The 15,810-nt window shown below is 35.6% G+C and overlaps 1 protein-coding gene and 1 non-coding gene across 2 annotated transcripts in view; both read right to left on the reverse strand.

Annotated features, from left to right (window-relative positions):
- The window catches only part of TMEM232 (transmembrane protein 232), a 320,858-nt gene that overhangs the window by 270,333 nt on the left and 34,715 nt on the right, over window positions 1-15,810 (reverse strand).
- LOC129037715 (small nucleolar RNA SNORA51) lies at window positions 7,718-7,849 on the reverse strand. The gene has a single exon (XR_008502942.1). It is a non-coding gene; the product is annotated as a small nucleolar RNA SNORA51 (small nucleolar RNA).

Consider the following 15,810-nt stretch of genomic DNA (forward strand, 5'->3'; position numbering starts at 1 on the left):
TGCATTTCTCTGATGATTAGTGATGCACAGCATCTTTTCATGTATCTGTTGGCCTTTTGTGTATCTTCTTTTGAGAAATGTCTATCCAGGTTCTATGTTCATTTTTTTTAATTGTCTGTTTTTTCTTTCTATTGAGTTGTTTGAGTCCCTTAAATATATTGGATATTAACCTTTTTTTGGATGTGTGGTGTGCAAATTTTTTTTTCCATCTGCTATCTTAGTTTCAATTTGTGAGACACCGAGCAGAGAACCCAGCTGAATCTGCCTGGATTTGTGAACAAAAGAACTGTGAGACAGTAAATGAAAGTTATTTCAAACCTCTAAGTTGTTGTAATTTGTTTCGGTAGCAATAGAAAACTAAAACAAGATATCTCATAATTTAGCAATTATCATTGAAGTCGGTGATAATCTTTATATTGCAGTCTGTAAAAAGTTATCACTAAGCATCGTATTATTTGATGGAATGTTTAGATTTTATTTTCTAAAGAAGGTTCACACATAAGGAGTTCATGAAACCAGAATCCATTTCTTTCTTTAAAATATAATTTGTTTGGGTATAGTGTAATAGGAGAACTTATAGGAACTGGCTGCTGGTAAAACGTTTGACATTAAATTTTGAAAATACAGCATAACTTTATGTTAGGCGAAAAAGTTAACATTCTTAAATTGATGAAATTTGAAAAAAATTTCTTCTTCGATTCCCATCATCATACTTAGGTGAGACTCATTTTTCTACTATGAATATTATTCAAACAAAATACAGAAACAGTGGAGAGATACATTAGTTCATGCAAAGAATACTATTGAAATTCAATCCAAATTGGATAAAATTAAGAAGCATCAGAAAGATCACTGGTCACATTAAAAATGTTGATATTGATATACGTGATGTGTGTTCCCTATGTGCACATGGGTTGTTTTCTTGTTTGTTTAAAGACTTTATTTATTTATTTGTTTAGAGACAGAGTCTCACTCTGTCGCCCAGGCTAGAGTGCAATGGTGCAGTCTCGGCCCACTGCAACCTCCACCTCCCAGGTTCAAGCAATTCTCCTGCCTGAGCTACCCGAGTAGCTGGGATTACAGGCACCCACCACCAAGCCCGGCTAATTTTTGTATTTTTAGTAGAGACGGGGTTTCACCATGTTGTCCAGGATGGTCTTGAACTCCTGACCTCAGGTGATTCGCCCACCTCAGCCTCCCAAAACATTGGGATTACAGGTGTGAGCCACCATGCCTAGCCTGACTTTACTTTTTTAGAGCAGTTTTAGAGCAAAATTGGAGAGGAAAGCACAGAAATTTCCCATATACCTCCGACTCCCATACATGCGCAGCATGTCCTACTATCAACATCTGCACCAGAATGGTATATGTGTTATAACTGGTGAATCTACATCAACACATCATAATTACCCAAAGTCCATAGTTTACATTAGGGTTCACTCTTGGTGTTGCACATTCTATGGGTTTGGACAAATGTATAATGCCATGTATGCATTATAGTATCATACAGAGTGTTTTTGATGCCTTAAAAATCCTCTATGCTCTGTCTATTCATCAGCCCCACCACCCCGACCCCCCACCATGCCTGGCAACTAGTTTTTTTACTGTCTGTAGTTTTGCCTTTTCCAGAATGTCTTATAGTTTGAATTAAACACTATGTAGCCTTTTCAGATTGGCTTATTTCATTTAGTGATATGCATTTAAGGTTCCTCCATGTCTTTTTATGACTTAATAGCACATTCATTTTTAGTGTTAAATAATATTCTACCATATTGATGTACCACTGTTTTCCAATTATCTACTGAAGGACATCTTAGTTGCTTTCAAGTTTTAAGAATTATAAAGCTGCTAAAACATTCATGTGCAGGTTTTTCTCTGGACTTAATTTTCAACTCCTCTTGGTAAGTAACAAGCAGCATGATTGCTGTATGATTTCTGTACCTTATGTTAAGAGTATTTCTTACAAAGTAAGCTTTGTAAGAAACCACCAAATTGTCTTCCAAAGTGGCCGTACCATTTTTCATTCCCACCAGCATCAAATGAGAGCACTTGTTGTTCCATGTCCTTGCCAGGACGTGGTGTTGTCAGTGTTTTGACTTTTGGCCATTCTAACAGGGTGTGTGGTATCTCATTATTGCTTTAATTTGCACTTCTCTGGTGACTTATGATATAGAGTATCTTTTCACATGCTTATTTGCCATCTATATTTCATCTTTGTTGAGGTGCTGTTAAGGTTTTTGGTCCATTTTTAATCATGTTGCTTGTTTTTTTCTTTTTGAGTTTCTAAGAGTTCTGTGTATATTTTGAATGACATCTTTTATTGAATGAGTCTCTTGCAAATGATTCCTCACAGTCTGTGCCTGCCTTCTCATTTTATTGGGATTGTCTTTAACAGGACAGAAGTTGAAATTTAATGAAGTCCACCTTATCAATTTTTTTTCATAGATCATGTATTTGGTGTCATATCTAGAAAGTCATCACCATATTCCAGGTCATCTAGATTTTTATCTGCATATAGATTTTTAACATATGAAATTACTCTTTCACTAATATCTTTGTTTTGTTATGATTGAGGAACGACAAAAAGTTATGAGCATAATATTTATCTCCATATTAATTAGTTACATGTATTTTCACTCAATAATATATGTAATTTTGTAATTGTTTTCCTTTCCCTGTGTTATATTTGTGTAGACTATATTTACTCAAAAGCAATTTTATGTCTGTTGATTCTAAGTATTTACATTTGATTTTGGGGTGTCTTTTTGTTTTTCATTTTATGGTAATTATCTTTCATTTTAATTTTTCCATGACAATTTGGAAGTTTTAAAATTGGTACTCTACAGAGAGTTGGAAAAGCATCTTTAAAAAGTAATCATATGTCTGCTGATTCCTTACATCCTAACTCCAGACCTATTACATTTAGTCTCTGGAGTTGTCCAGGAATGTGTATTCGTTTTGTTTTGTTTTAAGCTCCCCAGGTGAGTTTAATATGTAACCCAAGGCCTGGTGCAGTGGCTCACACATGTAATCCCAGCACTTTGGGAGGCTGAGGCAGGAGGATCATCTGAGGTAGGGAGTTTAAGACCAGCCTGGCCAACATGGTGAAACCCGTTCTCTACTAAAAATAAAAAATTAGCTAGGTGTGGTGGCACATTCTCTACTAAAAATAAAAAATTAGCTAGGTGTGGTGGCACATGTCTGTAATCCAGCTACTCGGGAGGCTGAGGCATGAGAATTGCGTGAACCTGGGAGGCAGAGGTTGCAGTGAGCCGAAGGCTGCGGTGAGCCGATGCTGTGCCATTGCACTCCAGCCTAGGCAACAGAGTGAGACTCTGTCTCAAGGAAAAAAAAAAAAAAAAAAAAAAAAGCAACTTAAGTAGCTTAAAGTCATTGTGTAACAAAATCAGAGCTTTGACGTAAACATGAGAAGTATAAGGTTTGCAGAGATGTAGGAAGTAGAATAATCTTTTTCTTGGTCTTCTTTTATTTTGTTCTTTAGCTTTGGTCAAGTACAATCCCTTACTCTAACATAAACATTTTTCTATTATTGAGTAAAACCATACTCTAAAGCAGAAAACCTTCTCTAAAAAGAAGCTACCTTAAAATGTAAACATTTATTACAGGATGAGCATGCTAGATACGTCTTTTTTTTGGAAAAAATAGAAAATAATTAGAATTAGAAAATCTGTGTTAAAATAACTGCACTGACATTAACATATTTTTCATATTTGAGGAAGGGGGTTCAGAAGGTCACAGGAGTTAGGGAAGGAGGGAAAAAGAAAGTAAAATCACCTAAGGAGTTTTTAAATTAACCCATCTAATCTGATTTGCCTTAAAGGAGAGAGGAAAAGGGGGTATGGGTAGGGGTACAGAAGAATCTGCAAAGAGAAAGGAGGAAGAAAAGGGGTAAAGAGAGAGGGAAAAGAGAAGGGCAAGGGCAGAGCGAAATGGGGATTGTTTCAAACTATATACGACGACACTCCAAACCAGGATTCTGCCAATACCATTCTAGACGCTCTAGGAGCTCCAGCAAAGAGGTTGAGGAGGAAGGAAATGTGTAGTTCATAAAAGCCAGGGGAGGTAGTTCTTCATGGGCTCACTGGTTGAAAACCACTTGTATACAACAATTTCTCAGGCAGTGTTGGTAGCCATAAAAAGACTAGAAATTTGGCTGAGGGGTGAGACTCCCAGTGATGCCTGCAAGGATTAACTGAGGACAAAGGAGGAATGTAAACAGCCACATCTGTATCTTCTATGGCAATTGCTTCCACGAGGAGCAGGGCAGCAGGAAGGTGGGCAGGAATGCTAGGTACTTGGCTTCTGGATCTCTCCTCCCTAATTATTCAGTAAGCACTCCCTACCTGTTTAAGTTTCAGTTTCTCATCTGTAAAACAGAAATGATAATATCTAAGCAGAGTTGCCTGAGGATTAAGTAAGATAAAATATTCCCCATATTGTAGGGTGTCAGTAAATGATAGTCATTTAATAGTTGAATGCACGAGAGATTAAATATCTATCTTCATCCAAAAAAGGGGGGTTTGTGTTATTCATTGTTGGACCTAAATTCTCAAAGAGACTTTGAGGTAGAGTGGAATATTTAAATGGTTGAGAACCATTTGCCAGAAGAGATTAGCAAAAACAAGTTACAGTTACAAGTTTAAGTGGAGTTGAATAATAGGGCTTGGTCACAAATACTAATCAGTAATGGAGTTCAAACATTCAGCTTCTAAAACGCTATTTGCTAAAAAGAGAGCCTTGAACCATCTATTAAAACCTACTGCAGAAATAATTCATAACATTTCATTCCTTCTCAGGACAGTTATATGCATAGAGCATGTTGACTTGTAAATTGTACAAAAAGAAGCCAACAGTAGCATATTTCATGATATTTCATAGTCTTTAGTAACCCCCAGACCATTTTACAACAGAAATAAAAAAATAAAATCAGGCTAAAAATTTTAACTTCTTCTGCTATTAAGACACATTTTTTTTTACTTTGCAGGAAAATCACAATTAAATGTAAAGAAACTAAAATGAACTTGTTAAATTGGATTATTTCACTTTTATATCACTGTCAAGAAGTAGCTATAATTTTTCCTGAATCAGCAAAAGATGATGTAAAAGTAAATAATAGCTTTAAATAAATTAAGATTATCCTTAAGATTAAAATATCCTTTTTATTTTCTACCATCCCAAAACACAGGGTACTCACTGAATTTGTGGATAGAAATGGAAATAAAACATTAAGTGAATAAAAATGATCTGAATGATTGAATTCCTCTCCCTTTAAAATGAGAAAAACCTTCCCTAAATAATGAAATGAAAGGTAAAAAAAAAATTATTTTAGACACCAACTATTTCTAGGACCCAGCTCTCTGCTTGCTCTAATGTTCTTGGCTTATAAAGCATCCCACTGTGGAAGACGGTCTAAAGTAGCTGCCACATTTTCTCTACCACTTTCCAGGGGTAAATTCTGACAATTTAAATAGATTTCAAAAATTTACCTTGCATATTTATCTGAAGTGGCCAAAAAAATGGCTTGATTTTAGGCTTTAATTATATCAGATATGGTTTTTATATTAAATGGTATTTACTCTTAAATTTATTCTAGTACAAAAAATATAATATCTGGAATATAGTTTCTGCTATGACCTCAGCTTTGAGATGATCTCTCCAAGGCTGACAAAAATCTCCCAGTAGACAAATCCACTATGAGCTTTTCAGTACTGATCTTACCTGATCCCTCCATGGTATCTGACTCTGCCAACCACCCCTTCTGGAATTAAGTGTCTTCTTTTTCATTCATCATTACACTCCTAGGACATTTGGCTTTTCTCCCTCTCAGACTTCTGTGTGGTATAGTGGATAAGTATGCAACGCAGGAATCAGCAGCTTACTTTAATCCTTGCTCCAGAACAGACTATGTCTGTTTCATTGTACAGATTACTTAAACTGCAGGTGCCTCAGTTATCTCATCTACAAATGGGGATTATATTGGTATTTCTTGTTGATGGGACCTTACTATCCAAGGGGAAAGGAATACTTATCACTTATCACGTGTTTGTTTGTGTAATACCCTTTTAATTAATTATATAAATGGACTAAGCAATAAATACTTTAAACATGAAAATATTACAAAATTAGTACATCAAAATGTGTGGGCTTAATTGATAACTATAAATTGAAAATAAACGGGGATTTATTAACCTTTGTGCATACCTGGCCTTTTATAATAAAATATTGAAAGCACTGATTCACAATTACATAGATGTAACAATTTTTAAGCATTAAATTATAAATTACAAAGAGATACACACACACATATATGTTGTGGCCTTGTTATATATATATAGTACATGTGATTCTCTTAGATGTTTAAACAACCAAAAAAATACAATATCTAATATTGTAATAATCAAAAGAATAACCAGCACACTTAAACAAAAACTGCTTTTAAAATTGTTAATAAAATCATTTTAATTATTTTTATCATTATCTATTTTTATTATGCTCATTCTTTCTTTCCAGAATATCTTCCTAAGGCTTTTAGTAGTTTTATTATTATTATGCCTTTTTAGAGTTTCAACAATCTTATTATATTCTATACAAAAATATATAAAATTTTGAGTCACCCAAGGTTATAGAATCTGTGGCAGTATGGGAAAGGGTACTTATTGGGAAATATTACCTATTAACCCAGCTGCAAAAATTTCTAAACAAAACATAAGAAAACCATACCTAGGGATATCAATAAAAAAGAATCCATTATAACGGAGATGGGTTTAGTCTCAGAAGAGCAAGGATGATTTAATACTGTAAAATCTATTTTTACAGACCATAACATTGGTGTATTGATGTACTTAAAGCAAAATAGTAGGAAACATTTTGATATATGCCAAAGAATAATTCCATTAAATTCAGTTTCCATTCATGATTCTAAAAACAAATAAAAAAACTTTCCAAGCTAAGAATAGTTCTCCTTATTTTAATTAAATGTATCTAGGAAAAACTAAAACAAACATGATAATTAACGATAAATCACTGGAAGCTTTATCTTAAAAGCCAGAAACAATACAAGGGTGTCCATATCATTACTACTACTCAAAATGTAATAGGCAGTTGCAGTCAACAATAACATTAAAAAGAAAAAGAATAAAGAATATAAATATGTGAAAAGAAGAGGGACCATACTTATTTTTTAAATATTTACATTAAAATCTCAGAAGAATCTGTACATACAAAAAATAGATTATATCCAATTAAGAAGAGATTTCTGGATAAACAATTAATACAGAAAAGTTAGTGATATGAGTTTTAGTGCCAGTAAAGATGGCTTTTGGCTCCTGTCTCTAAAAGCAACTTTGAAGGACTAAAGAAGGAAACGTGAAATCCAAGATATTATAGATTAAAAGGAAAAAAAAAAAAAACTTGAGCTAAGCCCCTGGAAAAATGAAAAGCTATTTTAAACATGTTAGAGAAACAGGTTAGTAAGTGCAGCTCTGCGAGAATAAATTAGTAAACAGGAGTTCGAGCTATTCTTTTTAACTACTGATAAGTATGCAACAATAAACAACAAAAATTTAGCAAAGCTATAGAAGCAATATAATTACTATGCTTGACCAAATGGACATATAAAGAATTCTATATTTATTTATTAGAGAATATACATTTTTCCCAAACACACAAGAACAATTTATCTCTCTCTTGTTTTTTCCTATGTCCCCCCATTCACAATATAGACCAGGCACAGGACCTGGGCTGAGTCGTATATGGAGTGTGTTTACTCTATCTCTTTTTTCTGTACAGTCAATGCAAGCACACAGCTGGTTGTAAGCACCAGGAGGCCAACAATTTCTAAAACTTGATCACTTTCTGGCTTAGAAGGTATGTCTTAACAAATTGCAAAATGTAGGTAATCTACATGAGTAGATTATATTCCCTGACATCAAAACACAATTAAGTTAGAAAATTATAACAAAAGGATAAATTAACCCTACATATATTGGAAAATAAAAAACACTAATTCTAGGTCACCTGTGGCTCAAAAAAAGAAATAACAATGAAATTTGAAAAATATTTAGAATTAAATGGTAGTAAAATACTACATATACAAACTTAGGATGTGCAAGAAAATGGCACTTCAGAGGAAATGTTACATAAACATTCATCTAACAGCAAGGGAAACCCAAAAATTAATTAGCCAACATTAGAAATGGGAAAAATAACAGCAAAGTAGATCCCAAAAAAGTAGAAGTGAAGAGAAGTTTTAAGAGCAGATATTGGTGATACACAGAACAAAATTCGAGAAAGACCAACAAAGCCAATATGATCAAAATCATTAGTCTTTGGAAAAATTCAAATTAAAAGCGTAATGAACTTCTATTTCACACTAACTAGAATCACTAACATTAAAAAAAAACTGACAATACCAAATTTTGAGGAATATAGAACAATGAAACTCTAATATGTTGCTGATGGAAGTGAAAATAAGCTATAACAATGTAGGAAATCTATTTGTCTGTGCCTTTGTAAGTTAACTGTACACCTACATCCTGACCTAGAAATTCCATTCCCAAAGCAATGAAAACACTGTCATAAAAAGACTTGTATAAGAATGCCTATAGTACTGTTATTCGCAATAGTCCCAAACTAGAAACAACTCAACCATCTGTCAGTGGGAAAATGGATAAACAATTTGTGGTATGTTTATATAATAGGATTATTCTCAGTAACAACAAAGAACAAATTAATGCTACAAGCAACGACATGCATAAATCTCAAAAATACTACATTGAGTGAAAAAAGCCAAACACAAAAGTGTACATACTATGTGATTTCATATATGAGAAATCCAAGCACAGACAAAACTACTGCATGGTGATGGTCTATGGGAGGTGTAAGGATTGAATGGAAAGTGGCATGATGGAAATATTATATATTAGGGATGGTAACATGGGTATATGTATGTATCAAAACTCAATGAAACAGATTAAATTTTTAAAGATGACCACAGCAGTATCTCCCATACTGTATGTTGTGCAATGTGACCTTGCCACTCCCCCAAACAAGAGATAGAGTCTAATCCCAATACCTGTGAATCTGGGCTTAATTTAGTGACTTAGTTGACTAACAGAATGTGGCAGAAGTGAAACTCTAGGACTTAAGAGGCCAAACCACTAAAAAAGCCTTACAGTTTGCTCCTGGGTCTCTTGAGACATGCAGAATCCAGCCACCATGCTATGAGAAGGCAATGTCACATGGAGAACCATGTATAGAGGATCAGGTTTATAGTTCTAACCAAGTGCCCATGTAACAGCAAGCAGAAACTGCCAGGCATGTGAGAGAGCCATTTTGGTTGTCCATCCCAATCAAGCCTTCAGATGACTAGAGATTCAGCTGACATCAAACCACAACCTGTGGTTTAAGGAGACACCCCAAATGATAATTATCCAGACAAGACAGTCAACTCCAAAACTGTGCGAGTTGATAAAAAAAAATTGTTTTAAGCCACTAAGTTATAGATAACCAGAACCCTTATTGAGTTGTATGAACATTTGTACATTTCACTATATGCAAATTTTACCTCAGTACAAATAAGATCATAAGAGAAAATACTGTATTTGAATAAAGTTTAACAACATATAACAGAAATAAAAATAAGGGCCCAAACAGTATAGAACCATATTTCTCTCTGATGTACAAAAATAAAAAATAAAAGAACCTAAAAGTTCAAAAACAATGCAGGGTGTATTTGGCGGCTTCACAGTCATGAGACCAAGACTCTGTCTAAATCTTCCTTTCCTGGTCATTGTTAGGCCTCCCCTGACTTCAGGTTGTTCACAGGCTCATGTAGCATCAAATCACTGGGGAGCCACTATTGGTCATTATATATTATTGATCCTCATCTTCAAAGGAGCACTGTTAATCAAGTCTGCTTTTCATCCCTTTGTCATTCTCCCAGGTTCAGGATGCCATTATCTCTGTCCTAGATTAATACAATAACCGCTTATCTACCATTCTCCTTCTGACCTTTCTTCCTCGTGAGAAAAGAAAAATAACTCAGAGGAGTCTGAATAGTGCTGCCTCACCCATTATCTTCATGTTCTTGGAATTTGTGGCACAAGAACCAAGTATAGCTAATCAACAGTTTATGTTATTTTAATGTAAGTGATTGGTAAACAGCTTAGGAACAGCCTCTTCTTTCCTTTAAAAACCCACGTGTAACTGCTGCTAATTGGAGCATATATTCAGGGCAACTTGAATCTGTCTCTTGGGTTGCAGTCCTCAAATCTGACCCAAATAAACTCTCTATATTAATTTTCTCTCCATTTTTTCCTTTAGGTTGATATTCTAGTCTCATCTTTCACATGACTCCCAAACATAAATCTCCTAATCATTTCACTCTTCTACCAGCCTTTCAGACCCTTTAATTTCAGACCCTGTAATACAACCTTATTGCCAATAAAATAAAATTCAAACTCATAGGGACTATCCAGATTTCTGGAGCATAAGGTTTCAGTATATGCTTTATATTTATATCTATTGTTTTGGGAAAAAAAGGTAGTTTTGGTTTCTATTATAAAGTTAAATTTTCTCTTTCTCTTTCTCTCTCTCTCTCTCTCTGTCTCTCCCTCTCTCTATATATATGTGTGTGTATATACACACACACATATTCACATATATATATATACATGTTATAAATCCTAATTGCAAACCTTTGGTGCAAAATATGTTGGAAAATGGATTATCTTATTCATTTTGGGGTCCCATACTTACATTAGAAAACACCATTTGGAAACTTGCAGAGTAGTGTAAAGGGAAAGGTGAGGCAATGTAACAAAATGTTCCTTTTGGAAATAGTTAAAAAAATAAAAATGTTTGGTTTGTAAAAGAGGAGAGACATATAGGTGATGGGATATCATTGATTCTCTTAAGTATGAAGGTTTTGCATATTTTGTTTAGTAACTCCTCTCTCTTCATGGTTTGTACTTCTCTACTCTGAGGGTGTGTGTGTGTGTGTGTGTGTGTGTGTGTGTAATTTTTAATAGTTTTTTTGACAATTAAGTTATTAATTTATCCACAATGAGTTCTGGCAGAAGATAAATGTAGAATTTCATTTCTATATGGATAACCATATAGATACATAGAGACATAGGTAGTTGGATAGATGAAGATTTTCTTCCGTTCATGCCTGAACTTCAAGGCAGAAAGCTGAAGCTTCCTTATATTATGATTTCAGAAGACAAAAGTAAAAAGCTAAGCTTGTTGAAGAGATGACAGTAAGTGTCATATGGGGAGAAACAAAATTCTTGGGATTGTGGAGAGAGAGAGATGTCTCCTGAGACTGGAATGTAACAGAAGTCATTCAGATACATTTCCTCTGTTGGAGTAGCACTCCCAGGAGGTGATAGTACCTCAAAAGAAATGGCTGGGCCTTGTGCCTTAAGAGACTGGACCCCACAGCCTAGTAGAGGCATAAAAATCTTCCCTGGGCCTAACTGTGGCCCGTAAGATGTATGACAAATCAGAGGAGGCCATATAGATGGGACAATTGACCCAATACCCTGAGGTACCTCTCCAATCCTTTGTGGATGCATGAGCACTGTAAAAGGAAATTAAATTTTGAGACCCCAAACTCATTTAGCCAAAAGGAAAAGTCAAGCTGGGAACTGGGTCACGCAAACCTGCCTCCACCTTTTGGTTGCTAAATAAGATGGCTACAAAATGAAAAGATACCTGCCTCCCCCATGTTTTGCCCACAAGGAAATTCCTGGTGAGCTGTTAAAACTTCACCATGGCAATGCAAATTGATAGCTTTATACAAATGCAGTCACCCCAGCTCTCCAGACACAATGCATATCTGGTTGTTCCCCTACTCCATCTGTCTGTGTTATCTTATATAAAACGAAGAGTCCCCCCATTTTTCCTTTGACCCTTTTGTTTTTGTGAAAACTGTATGCTTCTCAATATACCACTCTTTCCCTTTTAAATTTGGACCCCTCAAAATCATCTTCAGAGAAAGGCATAGACCTGTCTCCCAGGCGCATCCTTAACTTTGGCAAATAAATTTCCAAAAATGATTGAGACTTGTCTTCCATTGACAGTACCCAGGACCTTTGTAAACCCTGGGGCAAGGGCAGGCCTAATAACAATTGAGAGGAAATATTCAACCAATCAAGCAAAACAGAGTCTTGGAGTAGCCAATTTAAAGAAAGTACAGAAATACTATTTATTGCATACATATATATGTTCATCAACTGATTCATAACTACTATGTAAATTTTAACTTTATAGTACTAAATTTAAAAATTGGCAATTTTTTTCAGAAATAGTAAGTATAAATATAATCTGTAATTAATACAAAACAGTAATATTCAAAATACTGAAAACTGAAGCATTTAAAGTGTTTACAGGTGCTTTAGAAACCCTTGGACAAGATAGGAAGAATCAGTATCGTGAAAATGGCCATACTGCTCAAAGTAATTAATAGATTCAATGCTATCCCCATCAAGCTACCATTGACTTTCTTCATAGAATTAGAAAAAAACTTCTTTAAATTTCATATGGAACCAAAAAAAGGGCCCATATAGCCGAGACAATCCTAAGCAAAAAGAACAAAGCTGGAGGCATCACACTACCTGACTTCAAAAGATATTACAAGGCTACAGTAACCAAAACAGCATGGTACTGGTACCAAAACAGATATATAGACCAATGGAACAGAACAGAGTCCTCAGAAATAATGCCACACATCTACAACCATCTGATCTTTGACAAACCTGACAAAAACAAACAATGGGGAAAGGATTCCCTATTTAATAAATGATATTGGGAAAACTGGCTAGCCATATGCAGAAAACTGAAACTGGACCCCTTCCTTACACCTCATACAAAAATTAACTCAAGATGGTTTAAAAACTTAAATGTAAAACCCAAAACCATAAAAACCTTAGAAGAAAACCTAGGCAATACCATTCAGGACATAGGCATGGGCAAAGACTTCATGACTAAAACACCAAAAGCAATGGCAACAAAAGCCAAAATTGACAAATGGGATCTAATTAAACTAAAGAGCTTCTACACAGCAAAAGAAAGTATCATCAGAGTGAACAGGCAACCTACAGAATGGAAGAAAATTTTTTTCAGTCTATCCATCTGACAAAGGGCTAATATCCAGAATCTAAAAGGAATTTAAACAAATTTACAAGAAATAAACAACCCCTTCAAAAAGTGGGTAAACAGACACTTCTCAAAAGAAGAAATTTATGTGGTCAAAAAACATATGAAAAAAGGCTCATCATCACTGGTCATCAGAGAAATGCAAATCAAAACCACAATGAGACACCATATCATACCACTTAGAATGGCGATCATTAAAAAGTCAGAAAACAACAGATGCTGGAGGGGATGTGGAGAAATAGGAACGCTTTTACACTCTTAGTGGGAGTGTAAATTAGTTCAACCATTGTGGAAGACAATGTAGTGATTCCTCAATGATCTAGAACCAGAAATACTATTTGACCTAGCAATCCCATTACTGGGTATATACCCAAAGGATTATAAATCATCCTACTATAAACACACACGCACACATATGCTTATTGCAGCACTATTCACATTAGCAAAGACTTGGAACCAACCCAAATACTCATCAATGATAGACTAGATAAAGAAAATGTAACACATATACACCATGGAATACTACGCAGCCATTAAAAAGGATGAATTCATGTCCTTTGAAGGGACATGGATGAAGCTGGAAACCACCATTCTCAGCAAACTAACACAGGAACAGAAAACCAAACACCACATGTTCTCACTCATAAGTGGGAGCTGAACAATGAGAACACATGGACATAGGGAGGGGAACATCAAACACTAGGGACTGTTGGGGGTGTGGGGGTAGGGGAGGGATAGCATTAGGAGAAATACCTAATGTAGATGACGGGTTGATGTGTGCGGCAAACCACCATGGCACATACAGCAAACCACCATGACACGTGCATACCTATGTAACAAACCTACATGTTCTGCACATGTATCCCAGAATTTAAAGTACAAGGAAAAAAGAAAAAAAAGAAAGAAAGAAAGAAAGGAAGCTTTGGACAATGAGAAAAATGAACTAAAAAGCATCATTAAAGTTTAAACAGCAAATATTTCCATTCTTATCAATCACTTATTTACTAATTTATTCAGGAAAATCACAATGAGCTGATACTGAAATTATAAAGCCCTGTTCTGGCATACTTAGTTAAATATTTCAAATCTCCTTTACTCACCATAGGAAGCCCTTTGTCTTTAATGCAAACTGCTAATGTGATGAATGGTTTAGGAAGGAGCTACAAAAGGGATGTAATTGTCCATGAATTCTTATACTGGATTTATGTTGTGTGCCAAAACTTTTTATTTATTTGCAACTATCAGAAAAAGAAAAATCGAAATAAAATTCTAAAAGTGGGCCAAGATGGCTTCAGGTTAGCCATATGCATAATAAAAACTAGGCCCACATACTAAAGCTGAACTCTCCTCTGCAGGGCTGGATTCTGTCAAATATTTCATCGATGTTTACTGATTACAACTTTGTCTATCAGATAAAACACAAAGGCAAGATATAATAAGTCATCACTTTCCAGACCGTAAGAAACCTACATGCTCATTAACATTTTACCCTACATACCGTAACCACATATTTGCTTTATCTTACATGTAATGTAAATGAGCATCAATCAAAATTATAAGAATGTCACTTTCACTTCCCTGCTCCCCTTCTTCCGTTTCCTATGTAACAGAATGTATAAATACAGTGTTTTGTGTAGCCCATTTGGGAACACATTCTCAATTATTTTGTTTGTTTTTTTGTTTTTTGTTTTTTTGAGACGGAGTCTCGCTCTGTCACCCAGGCTGGAGTGCAGTGGGGCGATCTCGGCTCACTGCAAGCTCCACCTCCCGGGTTCACACCATTCTCCTGCCTCAGCCTCCTGAGTAGCTGGGACTACAGGCGCCCGCCACCACGTCCAGCTAATTTTTTTGTATTTTTAGTAGAGACGGGGTTTCACCCTGTTAGCCAGGATGCTCTGGATCTACTGACCTCGTGATCTGCCCACCTCGGCCTCCAAAAGTGCTGGGATTACAGTTGTGAGCCACCGCGCCCGGCCACATTCTCAGTTTGCACTGACTGAGTCTGTGTTTCCCAAGCTATTAGTCCTCGAACTTGGATCAGAATAAAATTAACTTAAAATTTCATTAAGGTGAGGGTGAAGCCAAGATGGCCAAATAGCAACAGCTCCAGTCTACAGCTCCCAGCATGAGCAATGCAGAAGACGGGTGATTTCTGCATATCCAACTGAGGTACCGGGTTCATCTCACTGGGGAGTGCCGGACAGTGGGTGCACTGTTTGGGTACTGGTACCAAAACAGAGATATAGACCAATGGAACAGAATAGAGCCCTCAGAAATAATGCCGCATATCTACAACTATCTGATCTTTGACAAACCTGACGAAAACAAGCAATGGGGAAAGGATTCCCTATTTAATAAATGGTGCTGGGAATACTGGCTAGCCATGTGTAGAAAGCTGAAACTGGATCCCTTCCTTACACCTCATACAAAAATTAATTCAAGATGGATTAAAGACTTACATGTTAGACCTAAAACCATAAAAACCCTAGAAGAAAATCTAGGCAATACCACTCAGGACATAGGCATTGGCAAGGACTTCATGTCTAAAACACCAAAAGCAATGGCAACAAAAGCCAAAATTGACAAATGGGATCTAATTAAACTAAAGAGCTTCTGCACAGCAAAAGA

This window comes from Pongo pygmaeus, chromosome 4 (assembly GCF_028885625.2).
Source record: "Pongo pygmaeus isolate AG05252 chromosome 4, NHGRI_mPonPyg2-v2.0_pri, whole genome shotgun sequence".
Taxonomy (NCBI): Eukaryota; Metazoa; Chordata; class Mammalia; order Primates; family Hominidae; genus Pongo; species Pongo pygmaeus.